This window comes from Phocoena sinus, chromosome 13, assembly GCF_008692025.1.
Source record: "Phocoena sinus isolate mPhoSin1 chromosome 13, mPhoSin1.pri, whole genome shotgun sequence".
NCBI lineage: Eukaryota > Metazoa > Chordata > Mammalia > Artiodactyla > Phocoenidae > Phocoena > Phocoena sinus.
The window spans coordinates 89,507,704-89,526,230 of NC_045775.1; the positions used below are offsets into that span (position 1 = coordinate 89,507,704).

General features: G+C 44.7%; 1 long non-coding RNA gene across 2 annotated transcripts; it reads right to left on the reverse strand.

Annotated features, from left to right (window-relative positions):
- Positions 1-10,213: 10,213 nt before the first annotated feature.
- Positions 10,214-16,698, reverse strand: LOC116763963. 2 transcript variants are annotated; one of them, XR_004352698.1, is made up of 4 exons: positions 14,028-14,618; positions 11,646-13,037; positions 11,478-11,547; positions 10,214-10,763 (listed from the first exon to the last, which is right to left on the reverse strand). It is a non-coding gene; the product is annotated as an uncharacterized LOC116763963 (long non-coding RNA). The 2 variants fall into 2 exon arrangements; XR_004352697.1 differs by having other exon boundaries at positions 11,646-16,698.
- Between the last annotated feature and the right edge of the window lie 1,829 nt (positions 16,699-18,527).

Below are 18,527 nucleotides of genomic sequence, written 5' to 3' on the forward strand. Positions count from 1 at the left end.
TAGGGACCACAGCATAACTTGGGGTCAGCAGACAGGAGGGAGACCACAGAGTAGGACACACATGGCTTTGATAGCAGCTCTGCCTTAGACTGAGGGTCTCAACAGCTGTGCGATCAGGCCGAGTCTCTGACGCTCTGGGGCCTCAGTTTCCCAAATGAGGTTCACAGTTACCTGTCATTAGGCTGAAATTACAGGATACATAAGAGACTACATGGTAGAACACACCTTAAAAATGCAAAGATATAGAACTATAAACAGAGCTCTCCAACTGAGAAAATTGTGACAAAGCATATCTAGCTACTTGGGAAACCATTCTGACTTTGAATCTTGTCATATTCAACTAGTTCTAAGCATGGATTCTAAGTTAGGGATGAAGAAAGGAGAGTCGTGTTTTAAAGTATATTGAGCTAGAGATCATATTTACTCGACTGGGCTTCTCAAGGACCTAATTTAACAGAATTTTAGCGCTGCTCTGAAAGCACCAAATTGTGGTCGCGTATGAATATGGCTGGACTAGGAGTGGCGAAGTCTATGGAACGCTGACCTCTGTTCCTACTGGGACTTTCAGGCAATACCACCTCCCAGGAGTACTTGGTACCGAGAATAGGGAGTAGAACGTCTACGGGACGTGTGCAGGTTTGGAAAAGTCACTTTAAAATTCTTTAATTTAGTTGCTCTCTCTCTTTCTGATCATTCCATTAAAAAGCATCAAGATTCAAACAACGCTTTACAAGGTAACAAAAATTATAGATTGAGAAAGCAAATTTTGTTCTTCAAATACCACCCAAAGCTGAACTTCGAAGTCCATAAATGTATATGCCTGGGTGTGCGTGGGAAAGAGTGCCGATGGAAACCACTAAAAATTAACATGAAATTTAAAGACATCAAGGTCAAGAAAGTATTGCAAACCATATACTCTATATAGGTTAAAATGTCCCAGGCCTAGATGGCCAAGGGCATAAAATATAAGCTATGACTTAAGTGCAGGGAACAATCTGGGTTGAATCCATGCAAGGCAATCACAGTCCCACCACCTTTGTTTGTGTTCTTGGAGCTTGAAGAGATACGATGGACGCTGCAGCCTCTATTTTCCGCTAACCAGCAGTAAGCTGAAATTTAGCCTTCGGAACAAATCTGACCTACATAGGCTTTCATTTTACAACAACTTTGTTTTCATATACTTTACTTTTTAGAGTAAAATTTCTATTAAATGATGCTACGTTTGGTAAGTATTTCCCACATTTCATTTTTCAGAAAGAACTAGAGATTTTAAAACATAGTATAAAATAAAAACATCTATGTGTGCGCCTGCTTCACGCACATTTGATTCAGTCTTCTATTCTTTTTACACCTAGTATCTACAAAACAATTCTGAGATCACAGTTATTTAGAAAGATGGCTAAAAAAAACTTTTAAAATTCACTTTAGTTTACTCTATCTCCTAATTTATGAAAAAAATTAGAGACTTTTAAACAATGATGTCTGAAGTAAAAGCAAGTTTTCAACACTCGTTGAAAACGAATTAGGGCTTGTACCTTCTAGCCTTTACCACCTCCTGAACCAAGGAGTTAGGAGATGCAGCCCTTCACTCCTGGTTTTGCTCCTGTTTGATCTTCAATGAGCTAATTGACCTGTCTTGGCCCCAAGTCACTTTCTTTAGGGCATCTCTCTGGCATGGAATTGAACAACTACATGAGTCTGCAACTCCCCTCCACGTCAGTCCAGACGTACTTCATAACTCATCCTAGAACTACTCAAATTATTTGCTTTCCAATATCTCAAATTCAGTGTTTTCTGTGAACTGAAGGATTATGGAAATGGAAGAGTACCTTGTGGTGATGGATCTGCTGTGTATCTTGATTTGGGTGAAGGGAACTTAGAATGGCTGGCAAAGAAGGGGAACGATGAGCATTAGCTGTGACCCTGAAACCACGTGCGGTGGTGGGGCTGTGGTTGGTACCATCTGCTTTCCTCTTCCAAGTTTCCCCCAGGAAAAGAGATCCACTGGAGTCCTGAAGGACTCACGTAAAACGTCTGGACCCCTCAGTAATGCTTGCCTACCCCCTCCTTCCAAGTGGTCCTTCAGAGTGCATTGAAAGATACCAGTGAAGGATCCTCACCAACTCCCGAGTCTGCCTACTCAAACATTAGAAATTCCCTACTGTTCAACAAACATTCATCTTGTTGGGCAAAATCTGCATTTCCCTTAAACTTGATCTCTGTAACAAACTGCAAAGTTAAGCTTCCTTTCCCACAGTTTAGGACTGAAAACAAAACCCTAATTAGAAAAGATACATGCACCCCAACGTTCATAGCAGCACTATTTACAATAGTCAAGACAGGGAAGCAACCTAAATGTCCATCAACAGACGAAAGGATGAAGAAGAGGTGGTACATTATACAATGGAATATTACTCAGCCATAAAAAGAATGAAATAATGCCATTTGCAGCAACATGGATGGACCTAGAGATTGTTATACTTAGTGAATTAAGTCAGACAGAGAAAGACAAATATCACATGATATCACTTAGATGTGGAATCTAAAAAAAAAGGATACAAATGAACTTATTTACAAAACAGAAATAGACTCACAGACTTAGAAAACAAACTTAGGGTCCCAAAGGAAAAAGGCGGGGTAGTTAGGATTAACAGATACACACTACTATATGTAAAACAGATAACCAACAAGGACCTACTGGAGAGCACAGGGAACTATATTCGATACCTTGTAATAACCTGTAATGGAAAATGACCTGAAAAATTAGATATAGATATAGGTAAAGATATATAACTGAATCACTTTGTTGTATACCTGAAACTAACACAACATTGTAAATCAACCATATTTCAATTCAAAAGAAAATAAAAGCAAAAACTAAAATAATTATCATGAGAAAAAAAAGATTACATGGTCAATTACCATTTGACAAATAGAAGTTGCAAGTTTCTTTTTAATTCCGTCAGCCACTTTGGTTGTGACTAGTCTTAATTTTTAGTCCTCTATCAATTTTCTACTATATTAAAATGCCACTCTTTTGTTAAATGTAATTTGCTATAAGAATCATACACAAAAGCCTTTACTACTGTAATCTCATCTAGAAACCATAGAAATATATAACTATAAATATATGAATACTTCAATATGTACAATTAACCTGTTGTATTTTCTAAGTAATGCAAAAAGATAAAGCTATAAGGATAAAGCTATCAAGATAAAACCTATAGTTATTTGTAAGTCTTAGACTATCATCTTTTTGACAGTAAAAGAAAACGTGGACGGCAACAATATGTTTCCTTCCACAGGGTAATTTACTGAGAAACTGAAACATTAATCTAAAAGGAGAGAATATTCGGGATTTAGCTGCTTCTGTGGCCAGTTGTGCCGTTATGATGATACTAGATGTATTTTTTTTGTGTGTGTGTGATACGCGGGCCTCTCACTGCCGTGGCCTCTCCCGTTGCGGAGCACTGGCTCTGGACGCGCAGGCTCAGTGGCCATGGCTCACGGGCCCAGCCACTCCGCGGCACGTGGGATCCTCCCGGACCGGGGCCTGCATCGGCAGGCGGACTCTCAACCACTGCGCCACCAGGGAAGCCCTGGATGTATTTTTTGACACTTGACTCATTTCAAAAAATGTGAAGCAATATTTCTGCTGAAACTCATATGCTTATGGCTTCGTGAGGCTCTCACAACAATATACCCACTGTGACTGCTAGAAATCTACCACAGCGCTAAGCAGTGACACTGGAGGAGACGGGATATTAACCAAAAATCCCCAAAGAGCCCCAAACTCTAACTCGAGTGGGTAAGGTCAATGTCTCTACTTCTAAGCATTTCACCGAACTGCATTGCTTTACAGTCTCTTGAATTTGCTTTTCTTCTGCTCACCCTGACGTCAGCCAGTCCCAGGAAGAAGGACCTGCCTGAATAGATGTCGGAGCAGCCGCCTCCGTCCCTAAGACTTCACCCAGCAGACCTGCTGTGTAGGCAGAAACAGAGGACACACTGAGCACAACCAGAAGCTTGGCTGATCAGGGGCTGCTTGACTGTTACATTCCGAGCACAGAAGCCAGAGAGACAGAGAGCTGTCCCTGGGGGGCCTTTGAAAGAGCCAACCCTTAATAAGTTCATCACCTGCCTGGGGACAGACACTTAAATGGCAGCGCCGTCACATGGACTTATCTGTCCTCCTCTGTGACTTCCCAGGATGGAGGCCAAAACCCCTGGGTGAGCGCTGCCCACAGGAGGGCAGTGGAGCAGGACGGAGAGAAACTAGGGCTGCTGCTCGGGGAAGCCAAGCTGCTCGGGGAAGGAGCCCCCTGCTTCACTGGGATACATTTTGAACTCTGCTCTTCCAGAGCAGCAAAAAAAGGACTGTCTTCAAAAGGGGGTTTCTTCTGCAGGGTGTGTTTTTTAAAGACAGTCTACAGACACACACTCTCCAGAGGAAAGCTTTCGGTGAGCATGAATACCTATGCTGTGCAAACGGCTTCAAGTCGCTTTCAAAATTTGCAGGTGCAGACAATCACCTTTCAGCCTATATTAATTACCTTTAATACCTGCTGATCCCAAATGTAATAGGCAGACTGAGAGGACAGGTATTTGGTTGAGTTGCTGTTGTTGTTTCCATTTTCTACTCTACAGATTATGAAACTAGTATAAAAAACAGGAAGCGATACTATGACACCTAAGTGTTAGCATCAGGCTGTAGGGATGGGTTTCTCCGGGAGCTACCTGTAAAAATAAGCCTATTTTGCTTATGAGAAAAGATTACGTACGTCTCCAGATATAAGACGGAAGTTCATTTTGGAGATGTGATTTTAGTTCATTTAAGTTTGCACGGTGTTTGCAGTCTCCAAGTAGAAGAATGGTTCCCAGACAGATGGCAGGAAAGGCTGGCGTTTGGAAAAACAACTGGGCTGCACACTGTTTCAATGTAAATGCCCAGGCTAAAAAGTCGTGCCAAAGTTCTGCGCTGTTACACGCGCAACGTGGCTCTGGAAGCGGGAGGCCTGAGGCAGAGCATCAGAGGAAGGCTGGGAGTCCCTGGGCTAAGTCCTCAGGGAGTGAGGGAGCTGCAGAAAGTCCTGTCCGTTATTGATTATCCAACAAGAAGAGGGATGATGAGGGGAAGGTTCTGGCTTCAAAGAAAAGGTCTGGAAGAGGGAGAACAAGATGTTCAAAGAAGCCGGGCTCTGCGGGTTCATAGCGAAGTTCCAATCTAGAAAACCACAAAGAAAGTCTTAAAGGAGAACCAGGGACCGAAAGTTAAACAGAGGAAGCATTTTCGGAAGGTGCAAAGGTTTCAGTGGATTACGATGGAAAATAAAAGGACTTTAAGATGCCTAGAAACTGATAGAAGGATCCTGGCTGAGGAAGCATGAAGTCCTAGGGGAAGGAGAATTTCCCGTAAGGGGGAATTCTCATAATTTCCCCTCTGTTACTCCTCTGGTGAAAAGGTTTTCATAGGTTATACTGTCTCTGCTAAAGGGATCAGGAACTTCTGCATCCACTCCTGGCGCAAGTGTTAAAGGTACAAGCGATATCCCTCAATCTGCTCCTGCCGGGGGCCAAGTGGTGCTGGCGGTGAGCTCAGGGGACAAGAAAAGTGGGCTTCACTTAACTGCCCCTTCCTCCAGGGAGTCTCTTTCCACTGGCAAGCTCGGAGGTTTAGGGTTTTACTTCATGCAGCAAGATGATAATCCACTGACCACAACAGCCAATAGTAGCTAGTATTTATTCCTTGTAAAAAATAACAAAAACACCACTTAAAAACGTAACTACTATTTATTAAGCCATCACTCTAAGCCAGATTCGGGGCTACACCCTCCACACATCTTTAACTTATTAAATACTCCCGACCTCCCTGTTAGAGATGAGAATCTGAGGGCCAGAGAGGTTACAGAAAAGCCCCAGGACCGCACCGCCAACCCTAAGGATGATGTTTCAGAAAGAGCAACTGTGACGCTGCCCCACAGGGTGGACGGGGACGGAGGGAGGGGCGAGGTCGCTGAGTACCTGCTCAGCTGGGGGTCAGGGGGAGGGGAGTCCGGCTCTCTCCTCGCCTCCGCCTGCGCTCTGAAGCCCCAAAGGCTCGCACAGCCCTGGCTCTGTTTCTCTAACTCTCTGCCCTGGATCGGTCAGAATCTCATTTTTGCCCCAACGCGCCATGCGAACGCCTCTCGCCGGGGTCACCAGCAGCCTCCTTTCAGCCAAATCTGATCATACTGAAATTCAGGCTTTGCCTTCCTGGGGACTTCGCCTCCTCAGGGGCTGCATTTTGCCGCCCACCCGCGCCCGCCCCAGTTCCCGCAGCCCCTCCCCCTTCGCGCCCCCTGACCGCACCATTTCCCGGCTCTCTTGCTAGTTTTGTGTCCATCCTACGTACGCCCCGTGCTTTGAAAGCCCCTCCCCCCCCCCCAGAGCTTCCTAAATACCGGATTCTGCCTTTGCCCTTTTTCCTTGTAAATATCCTCACTAGGTCACTGCATCCACCTTTTAACAACCACCTACACCACAATATTCCTCAAATCCTGATTTTTAATCCAGATTTCTCAGTTCTATTCCTACTGAAAACTTCCACAGACATCTCAGATACATCCTGTTCAAAGCAGAGCTCGTGGCGTTACTTCTCCCGGGATAGTCTATCCTAATGTATGGCAGCCACACCCACCCAAGCCCCCAGTCAGAGCCTTGGGTCACCACCACTCACCGTGCAGTCACCAAGCCCCTTCGGTCTTTCTGCCCTGGGCTCCTCCCCTGTCCCTGCCTCTCCATCCCCGCCACTGACTTACTTCCACTTCACATCCATGCACCTGGGACATTCTCTCCAGCCTCAACTTTCTCAGATCTATACCCTGGGCTCTTAGCAGAGACAGCGTTCAGAAATTCGGATCTGATTATGTCACTCACTCGTCAGATAAAACTGTCCAAAAGCTCCAAGTCTTGAGAATAAGTACCCTTCAGGACCTGTGAGTAATACCATTTAATCCTCAACGTTCCCTCATGATTTTTGCTGAACTGTGTTGTGCCTTCATAATAAGAACACCAAGGGCTGGTCCAGGCACAATATCGGCCCTGATGGGGAAAATGCCTGTAGAGGCTCGCTTGGAGCGTGACTGCCCTGGTGAGTACACCAGGCATTGCTAGCCAATAGCATCCCTATCAACAGACTAGGACAAACACAAGTGTCAACCCAGAACTCTATGAAAATATTCATCATGAATGTATGCGAAATAAAGGTATTCTCAATAAAGTAAAACTAAAAGGAACTGTTGTCAGTCCCATGCACCGAAACTAATGGTAAAAGAAGCTCTTTAGGCAAAATGGAAATGATATCAGAGGAATCTAATACTTTAGGAACAAAGGAAGAGCAAAAGAAATGGCATATATCTGGGTAAATATAACAAAAGGAGATGATTTTTCACCTAAGTTCTGTAAAATATGTATGTCAGTTGAAAGCAGAAGTTATACAGCTGTCCGGTAGAATTTTCGATGTGTGTGGATACAAAAATGTGTAAATTATAAGGGAGGAGGAATGGACGTATATGGGTGCAAGTTTTCTGCTTTGCACTTGCAGCAGTAAATAGTAGTTCTAAGTAGACTGTTAAAAGTTAAGTTGCGGGCTTTGGTGGCACAGTGGTTGAGAGTCCGCCTGCCAATGCGGGGGACACGGGTTTGTGCCCCAGTGCGGGAAGATCCCACATGCCGCGGAGCGGCTGGGCCCGTGAGCCATGGCCGCTGAGCCTGCGCGTCCGGAGCCTGTGCTCCGCGACGGGAGAGGCCACAGCAGTGAGAGGCCCGCGTACCGCAAAAAAAAAAAAAAAAAAAAAAAGTTAAGTTGCATATTGTAATCCCTCGCTCAGCCACTAAACATATTGTTCAAAAAGATACAAATGGCCAATAGATAAATTCAAATGGAATACTAAGTAATATTCAAATAATAGAAAAGATACCATGACAAAGAAGATAGAAGAAAAACGAAGGGATCAAACAAGATAAATAATGAAATTGTAGAACTATACCCAACCATGCTCATAATTACATTAAGTGTAAATGTTCTAAAAATATCAATCATACTGAATTTAAAAAACCAAGGAAACATGCAACCATATGCCAGAAACACTATCAGAAATCCACTTGGAATGTCATTGATATAGATATGTTGAAATAAAAGAAAAACAAACCAAAAACTGCAATGAAATACTAATTAAAAAAAAACTAGAATAGCAATATTAAAGCAAAAAAACATAGACTTCAGAGCTAGGAAGAGTGCTAGGGAAAACAAGAGACACTCCATAATGTTAAAAGGGTCAATTCACTAAGAAAATAAATCTATGTTACATGCCATATTAACAGACTGAAAAGAAAAAGCATATGATCATCTCAATAGATGCAGAAAAAAAGTTTTGAGAAAATTAAATACTCTTTCACAATAAAAATTCCCCAGCAGATCAGGAATAGAAGGAAACTGCTTTAATCTGATAAAGAAAATCTACAAAAATCCTACAGCCTAAAACATACTTAATGCTTTTCCCCTGAGTTCAGGAAAGAGGCAAGACTCTGCACTTTGTCACTTCTATTCAACATAGTTATTTCTGGTGAAGGAAGGAAGGAAGGAAGGGAGGGAGGGAGGGTGGGAGGGAGAGAGAAGAAAGAAAGAGAGAGGAAAGAAAGAAAGAAAAAGAAAGAAAGGAAGGAAGGAAGGAAGGGGAAAGAAAAGAAGAAAGGACATATACAGAATGAGAAAAAAAGAAATACAACTGTTCATATTCACAGAAACATAACTGTTTATGTAGAAATTCTCAAGGAATCTACAAAAATCTCCAAGAATAAATGAATTTAGCATGGCTGCAGGATACAAAGCCAACATACAAAAAAAAAAAAAAAAGCCAACATACAATACTTAACCATATTTCTATACACTCGAACAATTATGAACTGAGCAACAGTAAACTGAAATTAGTAAAACAGTACCATTTACAGTAACGCCAAAAGGAAATACTCAGGAATAAATAAAACAATATATGTACAAGATTTACACGCTAAAATCTATGAAATACTGATAACAGAAATCAAAGAAGACCTAAATAATTGGGGAGATATGGTGTGTTCATGGGTTAGAAAAATTATGATAATAGAGATGATGTATCGATTCTCCCCAAAGTTATACATAGGTTAGCTCAGATGCAATCAGAATCCAAGCAGCGCCTTTTTAAATATACATAAGCTGACTCTAAACTGATATGGAAAAGAAAAGGAAATAATAGAACAGCCAAAAACACCTTTTCAAAGAAGAATAAAGTTGGAGGACTTACACCACCAGCAATCAACATCTGGGAGTGGGATGCGCCTGGACTGGAAACATCCCCCAGGCAGGCGGCTGGAGCTCTGTACTCACTAGCTCGCTCGCTCACATTCAGTTGCGCTCTCTCCCAGTTTCTTCCACCCCTGTGCTCCCGCACTCCCACCTGGCTCACGTGCTTTGCGCAGGCTCCCTCTTCCAGGCAGGCCTCTGAGGTCCACACCTCGTGCTTCTGTCACACGCCCCGCCCAATTCCCTCACAACCCTCCCGCTCCCCCCACCCCTCTCCCATTCTAGTACCAGAGTGTGGCATTCGCAAAAACATCGACACAGGATAGAGTCCAAAGATAGATTCGTGGTAAGATGATCAATTGTTTTCTGACAAACTTGAACAGGCAATTTCATGGAGAAAGATAATGTTTTTAAGAAATGAACAATGGTGGACAGATTGACAATAAAGAAATATAAGAGAATTTGGGGAAATGATGGAAATTTTCTTATTCTTATTGCGGTGCAAGTCACATGGTTCTATGCATGTATTAAAGCTCATGTAACTGTACACCAAGAGGAAGTAAAGTTTTCTGTGCATAAGTTTTTGAAAAGCATTTGCACTGTCGGCTGTGAAACAGTGATTGCATAATGGAAAGGATCCGGAGGAAAAGTATTCAACCCCAGCTCTGCTTCTTCAAGCCTGCGGGTGTGAATATTTTGAGAGTTCTACCCTCATTTTTTAAACCTAAGAAGCAGTAACATTAATACCTTTCTCAAAATGTTGGTGTGAGTGTTACACATGAGGTAATGTGCATAAAATATTTTGTGTCGTAAAAAAGCATTACATAAGTACTGAATATAATTATGATGAAACATGCATCAGAAAAAAAATTTTAAAGAATCTTGAATTATTTATTTAAAGGGTATATTAATTAAAATCCAAGCAGGAAAGATGCAACACACTCAAACTGGGTAATTTTAGGAGAGCATAGGTAAGCGAATATTTAAAGGTTGTGGGTAGGGTGCAGGGAAACCCTGAGGTACAGCAAAGTCCCTGGGGTAGTTAGCAACGCTGACAGGGGTTTCTCGAGGTAATGTTGATTCTGTCATACTTACATTTGAAATCTAAAAGTCACTACTAGTAGCAGGGGGACGGGGCGGGGGGGGGGGAATAAAGTTAATTAACAGGAAGCAAAGCTCTGGGAGCCCCAATTCTATAGCTGCTCATGAAGCGTAAGTTGGTGTAGAGCTCCATATTCTCACACCCTGTCTTTTCCTGCACTGTAGCTGTGTGGGACTGTTTGCCCAGCGGGATGCCTCAAAGCTTTATTCTTTTGGTATTTGAATCCTTGCAGGTCTGATTTTTGGGTAGGCCGCAGGTTTTCACAGACCAGCACTTTTCGACGAGGCAGTAATGAGACTCCCCAGTAAAGCGCTGACCCAGGTGTGGTCCTCCTCGTGTTAACTGTATAACAGAAACGTAACTTTCCTTCAGTAACTGACATCGACCCCGGAGTCATCAGAGCCACACCCCCTTCTCTCTCTGTTGGTTCAATAGCCGAAGAAGCCGAAACGGCCAGGAGATGGTCTCAGCTTCCAGCTCAAGGAAAGGACGGTCATATTCCTGGGTGGACGGGTTCCTCCCTAGGGGTCAGATCCTACACACACACACACACACACACACACACACACACACACACACACACACGTCCAAGGTGTGGGAAGGAATCGAACATTCTTCCAGTGGGCTAACAGCTAGGACAGCGAGAGGGGCCATTCCCACCTCTGGGTCCATGGTGGATAACACCGTGTGTTTTCCACTCGTACAGAGCATTTACCACACGGGTAAGTGTGCAAACTCACCCCCAACTCTCCCATAACTGAACCCGCTGTGGGCCACACAAGATTCTACCAGGCCAGGTGCTTCTGGGATGTGGGACCCCATAGTCAGCTAGGGCTGCCATAACAAATGCTGTAGGACAGATCAGGAGGCTGGAAGTTCAAGACCCAGGTGCTAGTGGACTGGGCTTCAGGGGAGGGCTCTCTCCCCGGCTTGCACACTGCCCGCTTCTCTCTGTGTCCTCGCATGGCAGAGACCAGAGAGGCAAAAAACCAGCTCTCTCCTCCTTGCAAGGGCGCTGATCCCATCAGGAGAGCTCCTCCCTCGTGACCTACTCACCTCTCGAAGGCCACATCTCCCAGCACCACCACACTGGCCATTATAGTCTCAACATATGAGTCTGGGGACCCTGGTAAGAACCAGAAAACCACAGTTGAGACCCACTGTCACATGTCCTTTGCTGCCCACTGCGCCCCCTGTAGTACGTCGAAGAATAGAGATGCTTACAGGTCAGGGAGTCAAATCCACAACTGAAATGTGAGTCCATCGACAAAGGGCAGTGGATTGGGGTCTAACACGTCCAGGAACCCTGAGCCCAGGGGCTCACCCCGTCGTTTTTCTCTTGCACGCCCTCCTGAGCTCCAGCGTCGGACTACTTTTTTTCACTTTTTACATCTTTTTTCGATAAACACAACCAGGAATCATTATTATTTTCATAATATGATGGATGAGAATAAAAGGTTATCTTTGATTTATGACATTTGATTTTATCTTGATTTTTTAATTTTATCTTGAACTTGAATACTGAGATATTCTCTTTTGATGGCCCTATACTTGACGTGTGTTTCTACCTGTCACATTCCGCCTGTCAGCCTCTCACTGTGATGACCCTTGGGAAGATGTGAAGTTATGAGTCGCCAGTTCTGTGAAGTTTAGTGATGGCTGAAAACCTAAACCCCCGTAAAAATCAACACAGAAACATCAGCCGGTAAATAAAATGTAGTTTCTCATTACCTGTGTCTAGTCCTCTCGAGAACAAAGCTGCCCGCTAAATCACAGGGAGCTGGAATTCGACCGGCATTCCATTACACAGGGCCTCCCCCCGGAAACCAGGCCGCAGGCACAATAATAAAACAGAGCCAACCGTACAGGAATGAGAGAGCAGGGAGTATGAGGCCATCACCGCTGCTGCCTGGTTGTATTTCCTGTTTTATTTGTATGGAAACTATTCACACCATAGGAAACATTCATGAGGAAGCAACTTCCCTTCTGTTGCTTCAACAGAAGACAAGATAAAATTCAAACTCACAAATTAGGTCACATTACCTTCCTGATGGAGCTTCATCACTGAGGAAATGAATATCAAGGTTTTTAACGATTTGTAAGAAATGCAAAAAAAAAAAAGAGTAGACATCAGTGTTTTGATTGCAATAAACCTGTGATTAACCTTTCAAGACAGGGAGCCAAGAGCTCGTGCTAAAAAAAGGGGCTCCAGATAGAAACCATACTTCTCACCCAGCAGGACGCTTTCCATTAAAATAAAATGTTCAAAATTCCTGCCCACATTAGCTTTACTGATTGAGACTAATCTAATGGAGAAACACAGATATTCGCAGGCTTTTACCGGCTGGCTAGCAGCATGTGTCTGGAAACAGGTGGCACAGTGGTCGGCCCACCTGGAGACACACATCAGACCTTGATGAACAGTGTTTGCTCTCATTTGCGTTAATGGCCTCTGACGTCAGTGTTTCACACTCCACTGCTGGCCTTCTCAGTGGGTATGGATGCCAGCTGCCCGCGGGATGGCTTGCCATTTGCATTAAGTATTCATCACGGAGATAAACAGTCAGGGCCTGGCACAACAACACATTGTGGATTTGGAGAGATCCCAGCAAGTCCCTGGGGGTAGAGTGGAAAGGAATGTAAGGCTTTTGCTTCAGCCCGTCTTTGCAAAGCCCCTGGGGTCCTCATTTCAGTTGGCGCAAGTGCAGACATCTGTTTACATCAAGTTGTGAAACGTACCCTGTCTACCTACACAGACGTTCGATGTCTATTCATTTATTCCACAAATACTCTTCAGTTTCTACACATAGCAGGCACAGCTCAAGAAAGTGCCCCCGCGTAGTTTCTAATGCCAGTGGGAAGAACCGATGATAAACAAATAGCTCCATCTCGACATAACGTCAGGGAGGACATCCCTGTCCCTTCACGGGAAGTGGGTGTCTTAAACAGGCTCAAACCAAAGTACAGTGGAGACTCCCCCTCACGGCCGAGCTCCGTGTGGGTTTACAGAAGAGGGGGGCAAACAGGGAATTCCAGACCAGACCTGGAAGTAAAAAGAAAGGGAAACAGAATAGAAAAAAGGAGAAAGAACAATTAAAATGAAAGGAAAAGAGGGAACATGAACATGAGAAGCAAAGAAGGAAAAATAAGTGAAAGGAGGGGAAGTGACCCCTGTAAATGGGGCAGGAACACAGTACCCATGACTGGGGCCCAAGATGACTCTGTTCACCAAGACCTTCGTGAGGTGGACGACCTGCACACACACACACACACACACACACACACACACACACGGACGCACACATGCACGCACACACACGCCATGATGAATATGAAGTGGACCTCTCATGTCACACAATGAATTTGCTTTTTCCTGCCTTCAGGTACTGTTGTGCAAACACCCCTTGTACGGAAAAGTGTGTGTGCGTGACATCGGATTTGATGCCTGCTAGGAGCCTGGGAACCGTATCAACGGATCTGCTATGTATACAGGGCAGAGAGACTCCCATCGCGTTTAGAATCTTTAGAATCATTTAGAATCTCTCCAGAGATGCTGACCTGCAGCTCTGTAATTTTCTTGTGTTTAACATGAATGAGTAACCTTACTTGTGCTGCGAATGGAAGGCGTCAAGTCAGGGTGAAGGAAAGCCATTTAGGCAAAACTCAAGTAATCAATCTGTGGTCAGAGGTCTCTGTCAGCCTTCAGGAGAAAGAGGACATTCATTCACTCAAAATTGCAACAAATATTAACTCTGGGCCGCCCTTATGTCAGGATCAGGGTTCAGCTCTTGGGATAGGAGAGCTGAACAAGACTGGCCAGGCCTCTGCCCCACGAGCCCCGACCCTCCGTGCTGTCACCCTCCCCGACTTCTTAGCAAGGATCCAGCCACAGGAAAAGGAGGCGTGGCCTGCGAGGGTCAGTTTTGAATCGGGCTTAACCTTGAAAACGTAAGTGGTGAGGCCTCTTCTTCTCCTTCTCTTTCTCCCTCTTATACTTTTTATTCCGGCAGGATGGATGTGGGGGCTGAAGCTCCTCCCTGGGGGCCACTCCAAGCACTGGTGGGAAGAGGTCCGTCCCGCTCTCGGCCGCTCTCCCTTCCTTTTCTCTGATGCGGACTCTCCTCCATGGTAGGTGTTACAGCTGGCATGGTCATCAGGGAGGTGTGGGGATGGCATCTCGATGGGGAGACCCAGGGATGCCTGGATCCTGCTGTGACCTGACTGCCCCTCCCTCCCTGCCCTGCACGCACCTGTGTAGGTGCAGAGAGGAAGCCAGGCCGTGCACATCTCAGCTTCCAATCCCAGGCACTCAGGGGCCCTTCGTAATCTCCACATTTTTCACAGACTCACACGTGATCGCAGCAGTGGCATTTTCATCATCTGCTGATTGAGAAAGAAACCTTAATGGTGAAAACTTTTGAGATGTATTCAATAATTCTTCTTAAAACGTTTAAATTATCAAGCGTAACAGTCTCTGCACATTTAGAAATCGCTCCGCATATGGGAAGGAAAGCTGTGTGTTCGGCCTCCAGGTTGTGCAAGGTGCACACTTCGGGGGCAGACGCCCGGCTTCACGTCGTCCACGGCCCCAGGGCTTCCACTCGCAGGTCTCCAGCTCACCAGGTCTATGTGGTTAGACTGGACTAATTTCCCACTGGTACAGGAGACTCCTGCTTTATCCCCAGATGCTCGGCATCATGAAGACACCTCAGTGCTCTCCCCTCCTCTGCAAACAAAGGAAGACTGTGGCTTTGCAAGAGGCTCATGGGGCCAGTTGAGGGTCCACGTCCCTGGTGAGGACATCCCGGAGAGGATAGGACAGCCACTTCCACCCTCAGAGCAGAGCCGAGAGACAGTGTGCTCTGGGCGGGGCCCATGGGTGCTTCTTTAATGTTGATTTGGTCAGAATTGCTATGGAATAACTGACCCTCCACCAAGGGGAGAAAAACAATTTGATCATCTTTCAAGAGAACTGTGTTTCCTTTCCTTTGATTACCCAAACAATGACCTGTTCTGTTAAGTGTGTGTGGGAGGGAGCCTTTCTTCTCCCCAAGGAAGTGCAAAACCTCCATTCATAAAATAGAAACCATATTTTCACATTTCCCCTTTATCCTTAAGGGAAAGAAGGAAGGAAGGGGAAATCTTATCTATTCCTTTGGTGAGGCAAGAGGCATCTCCTTATCCCTTGGGGGAAACTGTTGCACACATCAATTTATACTCTGAGCAACTCTGTGAGTCAAAAGAATCATGATTTGTCAAAGACAAATCTTCTAACGCAATACATTTTAAAGATAGGAAAAGCTTCCAAAGATATATACATCCACTTCTGAGAAAGGGATACAGATTAAACCTTCAATCTTTCTTCTGAAGCTCGGGAATAAAACCCACTTGATGAGTAAGTTCTATGAATATGACTTGCCCAGAGTCTAAATACACTGCTGTTTATTCATTCTGTTTTCTTGCCAAGGAAGCATTCTTCTCAACAGAGCAATAAATCTAGCTAATGGCAGGAACGATCCGACGCCAAGTTCAGTAATGATGGCACTGAAGAACACGCACCTTAATTCTCTCCTGACTTGAAAGAAATGCATCCAGACGACATTTACTGAGCGTCAGCTGTGCACCAGGTTCAACAGCCGCGGAAATAGGAAGGTAAAGAAAACATAATCCCTGCAGGTTTAGGAAAAGCACAGCCTGCCAGGGAAGCACACAGGAGAGGGACCCGGCCAGTCTTGGGACACTGAGGAAGGCTTCTGGGGCAGGGGCATCTCAACTGAGACCTAAAGGAAGAGAAGAAGTTGTGGAGAAGCTAAGCCAGTGCCCCTCAAAACAAGGACCACCCCCCATGCCAAGCGCTGTAGTTATCACGGTGAGAAAAGTACAAAACAGAGAGAAGGCATTAGGAAGCTTTTCTAGCAATCTGAACTACCCTGACATCCACGCGTGAGATCAGTAGGCTTATATTTTATGGCTTTCTGTTTGTTCTTTTCTAATAGTTCTTTCCATTGTATTTTACAAAAAGTATTAGTCTGCCATGCCTTGGAAATTTGGTCCTTCCAGCTTCCAGCTGAGCACTGTTTCTCCCTCAAACAAGTTCGTTGGCTCAACACGACTTAGAAAGATGTCCACGACCCTGCAGTTGTTTCCCTTCCCTGCTCACGAACAAAGCTTTCAACCTGTTTCCCGCGGCGACCTGCGCGAAAGATGACCGCGGCTTGCGCTACCCAAAAGCACGCTCGTCATTTTGATTTCTGACCCCTTCGCCCCCAATAACGCTTGCTAGGATAATTCTCAGTCCCCAGATTTTGGAAAACTTTCATGAGGATTCTTTTCTTTCCCCTTTCTGCTCGTTTCAAACTAAATCAGGGAAGATGAGGACTGCAGTAAAGCTCGGCCATGGTGACTGGAGCTCCCTGAAAGCCGGCTGCCTCTGGGAGTTCACGCCGCAGCTGGTTTCCTTCGTACTCCATCCCCCACCTGGAGCTCCAGGTGGCAGGGAGGTTACCAGCTGACGCAGCAAACACACAGCGTGTACTCGGATTGTAAAACTTTCTAAAGTGCAAACATCTCCTGCAAGTGCCCGGACGGGAAGCTTTTTTTGTTTTGTTTTTTCAAATGTATCCCAGTCATCTGAGAAGCAAACTCCCCATGAGTTTGCCTGTGGTGATAAAAGGGTTTGAGTCTGTTGCATGAGGGGAAGACCATATGCACAGCTTCTCTGAAGGAGGCAACGAACAGAGTTACATTTCAGGGAATTTCAAAGAATGTTCCTGCGGGAAAAGGTATTAGGGATCGTCTAAGATTACCTGAGTTATTTTATAAAACTAATTTGAAAATAAATCTTCCCTTCTGCTCCCTTCCTAAACATACTATGAAATCAGCATACTCAGCCTGGAATCCATAGTTTTATCGCCAATTCTTTATTGTCGGGATTACAATGCCAGTACGAGAGGGGTGCCAGGAGAAAAATTAGCACTGGGAGATGGAAACATTCTGACCTACTGCCGAAGTAGATGGGTGCCACCAACTCCATTTAATCAGATGACTTTCTTCCAGGTCAGTTTTGACCTTACCTTGCTTTGTCTCACCCTTGATGTCATATATCACACTCACTGCTTCAGCCAGTTTATGGGATTTCTTTCTGCTTCTGAATATCTCATTTAAAAGATATTTAAATCTAGGACTACCGCCTTCATATCTGAGATAAAAAGTTAGCTAATTCAAATAAATTGGCATTAATTTTGCCTCATTTTCCAGATTTTTGCTTTTAATATTTTCCTTTTTTCTTTGGCTTCAAAAATCTGTTATACTTGGGTTCCTTAGTTGTATTGACTAAAAAATTAAATGCACAACCTAAAAGTTGAGAGTTATGCTTTATTCAGCGGGAATGTTTAGGACTTCAAGCCCGGGAAGCAACATCTCAAGGAACCCTTAGAGAACTGCTCCCAGGAAGAGAGGGGGGGGACCCAGGTTATAGAGAAGTTTTGCAACAAAGGGCAGGTAGTCAGAACATCAAAAGATTATTGTTAATTAAAGGAAACCAGGTATCTCAAGTTAAGGAATGTAGCGCATTTCTATGTATGGGAAGATGCAAGAGTCTGGGCTCACTGAAATCATTCCTTTGATGTGCACCTCAGCCACCTGGGGCCGGTGTCCTGTGCTTTCACATCCTGAGTTCCCTCAGGGTTTTCCCATCTTGAGTTTCCCCAGGGCTCACCTCGGGGAGTGGCTGCAGTGTGATGGCTGCTAGGTGGCAGGTATTCTTTCCCTTCCTGAGTTCCCTCAGGGCTCACCAGCTCACCATCAGAGGTGGCTGCGATCTCCAATGACTGTGACGTCCTTTGTTTACTGATAAGCCAGGAAATATTCCATTTCTCAGTTGATTTGATCATTAGCTGATTAGAATAATTATCTTTCATGTCTGAAATATAACAAATTGTTAATGGCAAACGACGCATTTTTCAGGTCACTCATTGGCAATGTCTTCATCCTAGGTTGGAGATGGAAGGTTCAGAGGACGCAGGGAAAGCCGACTGACCCGGCTTCCCCCGGGACCACGATCTCCCTCCTCCTCGTTTCCCCCCTCCAAGATTCAAACATCCTGCT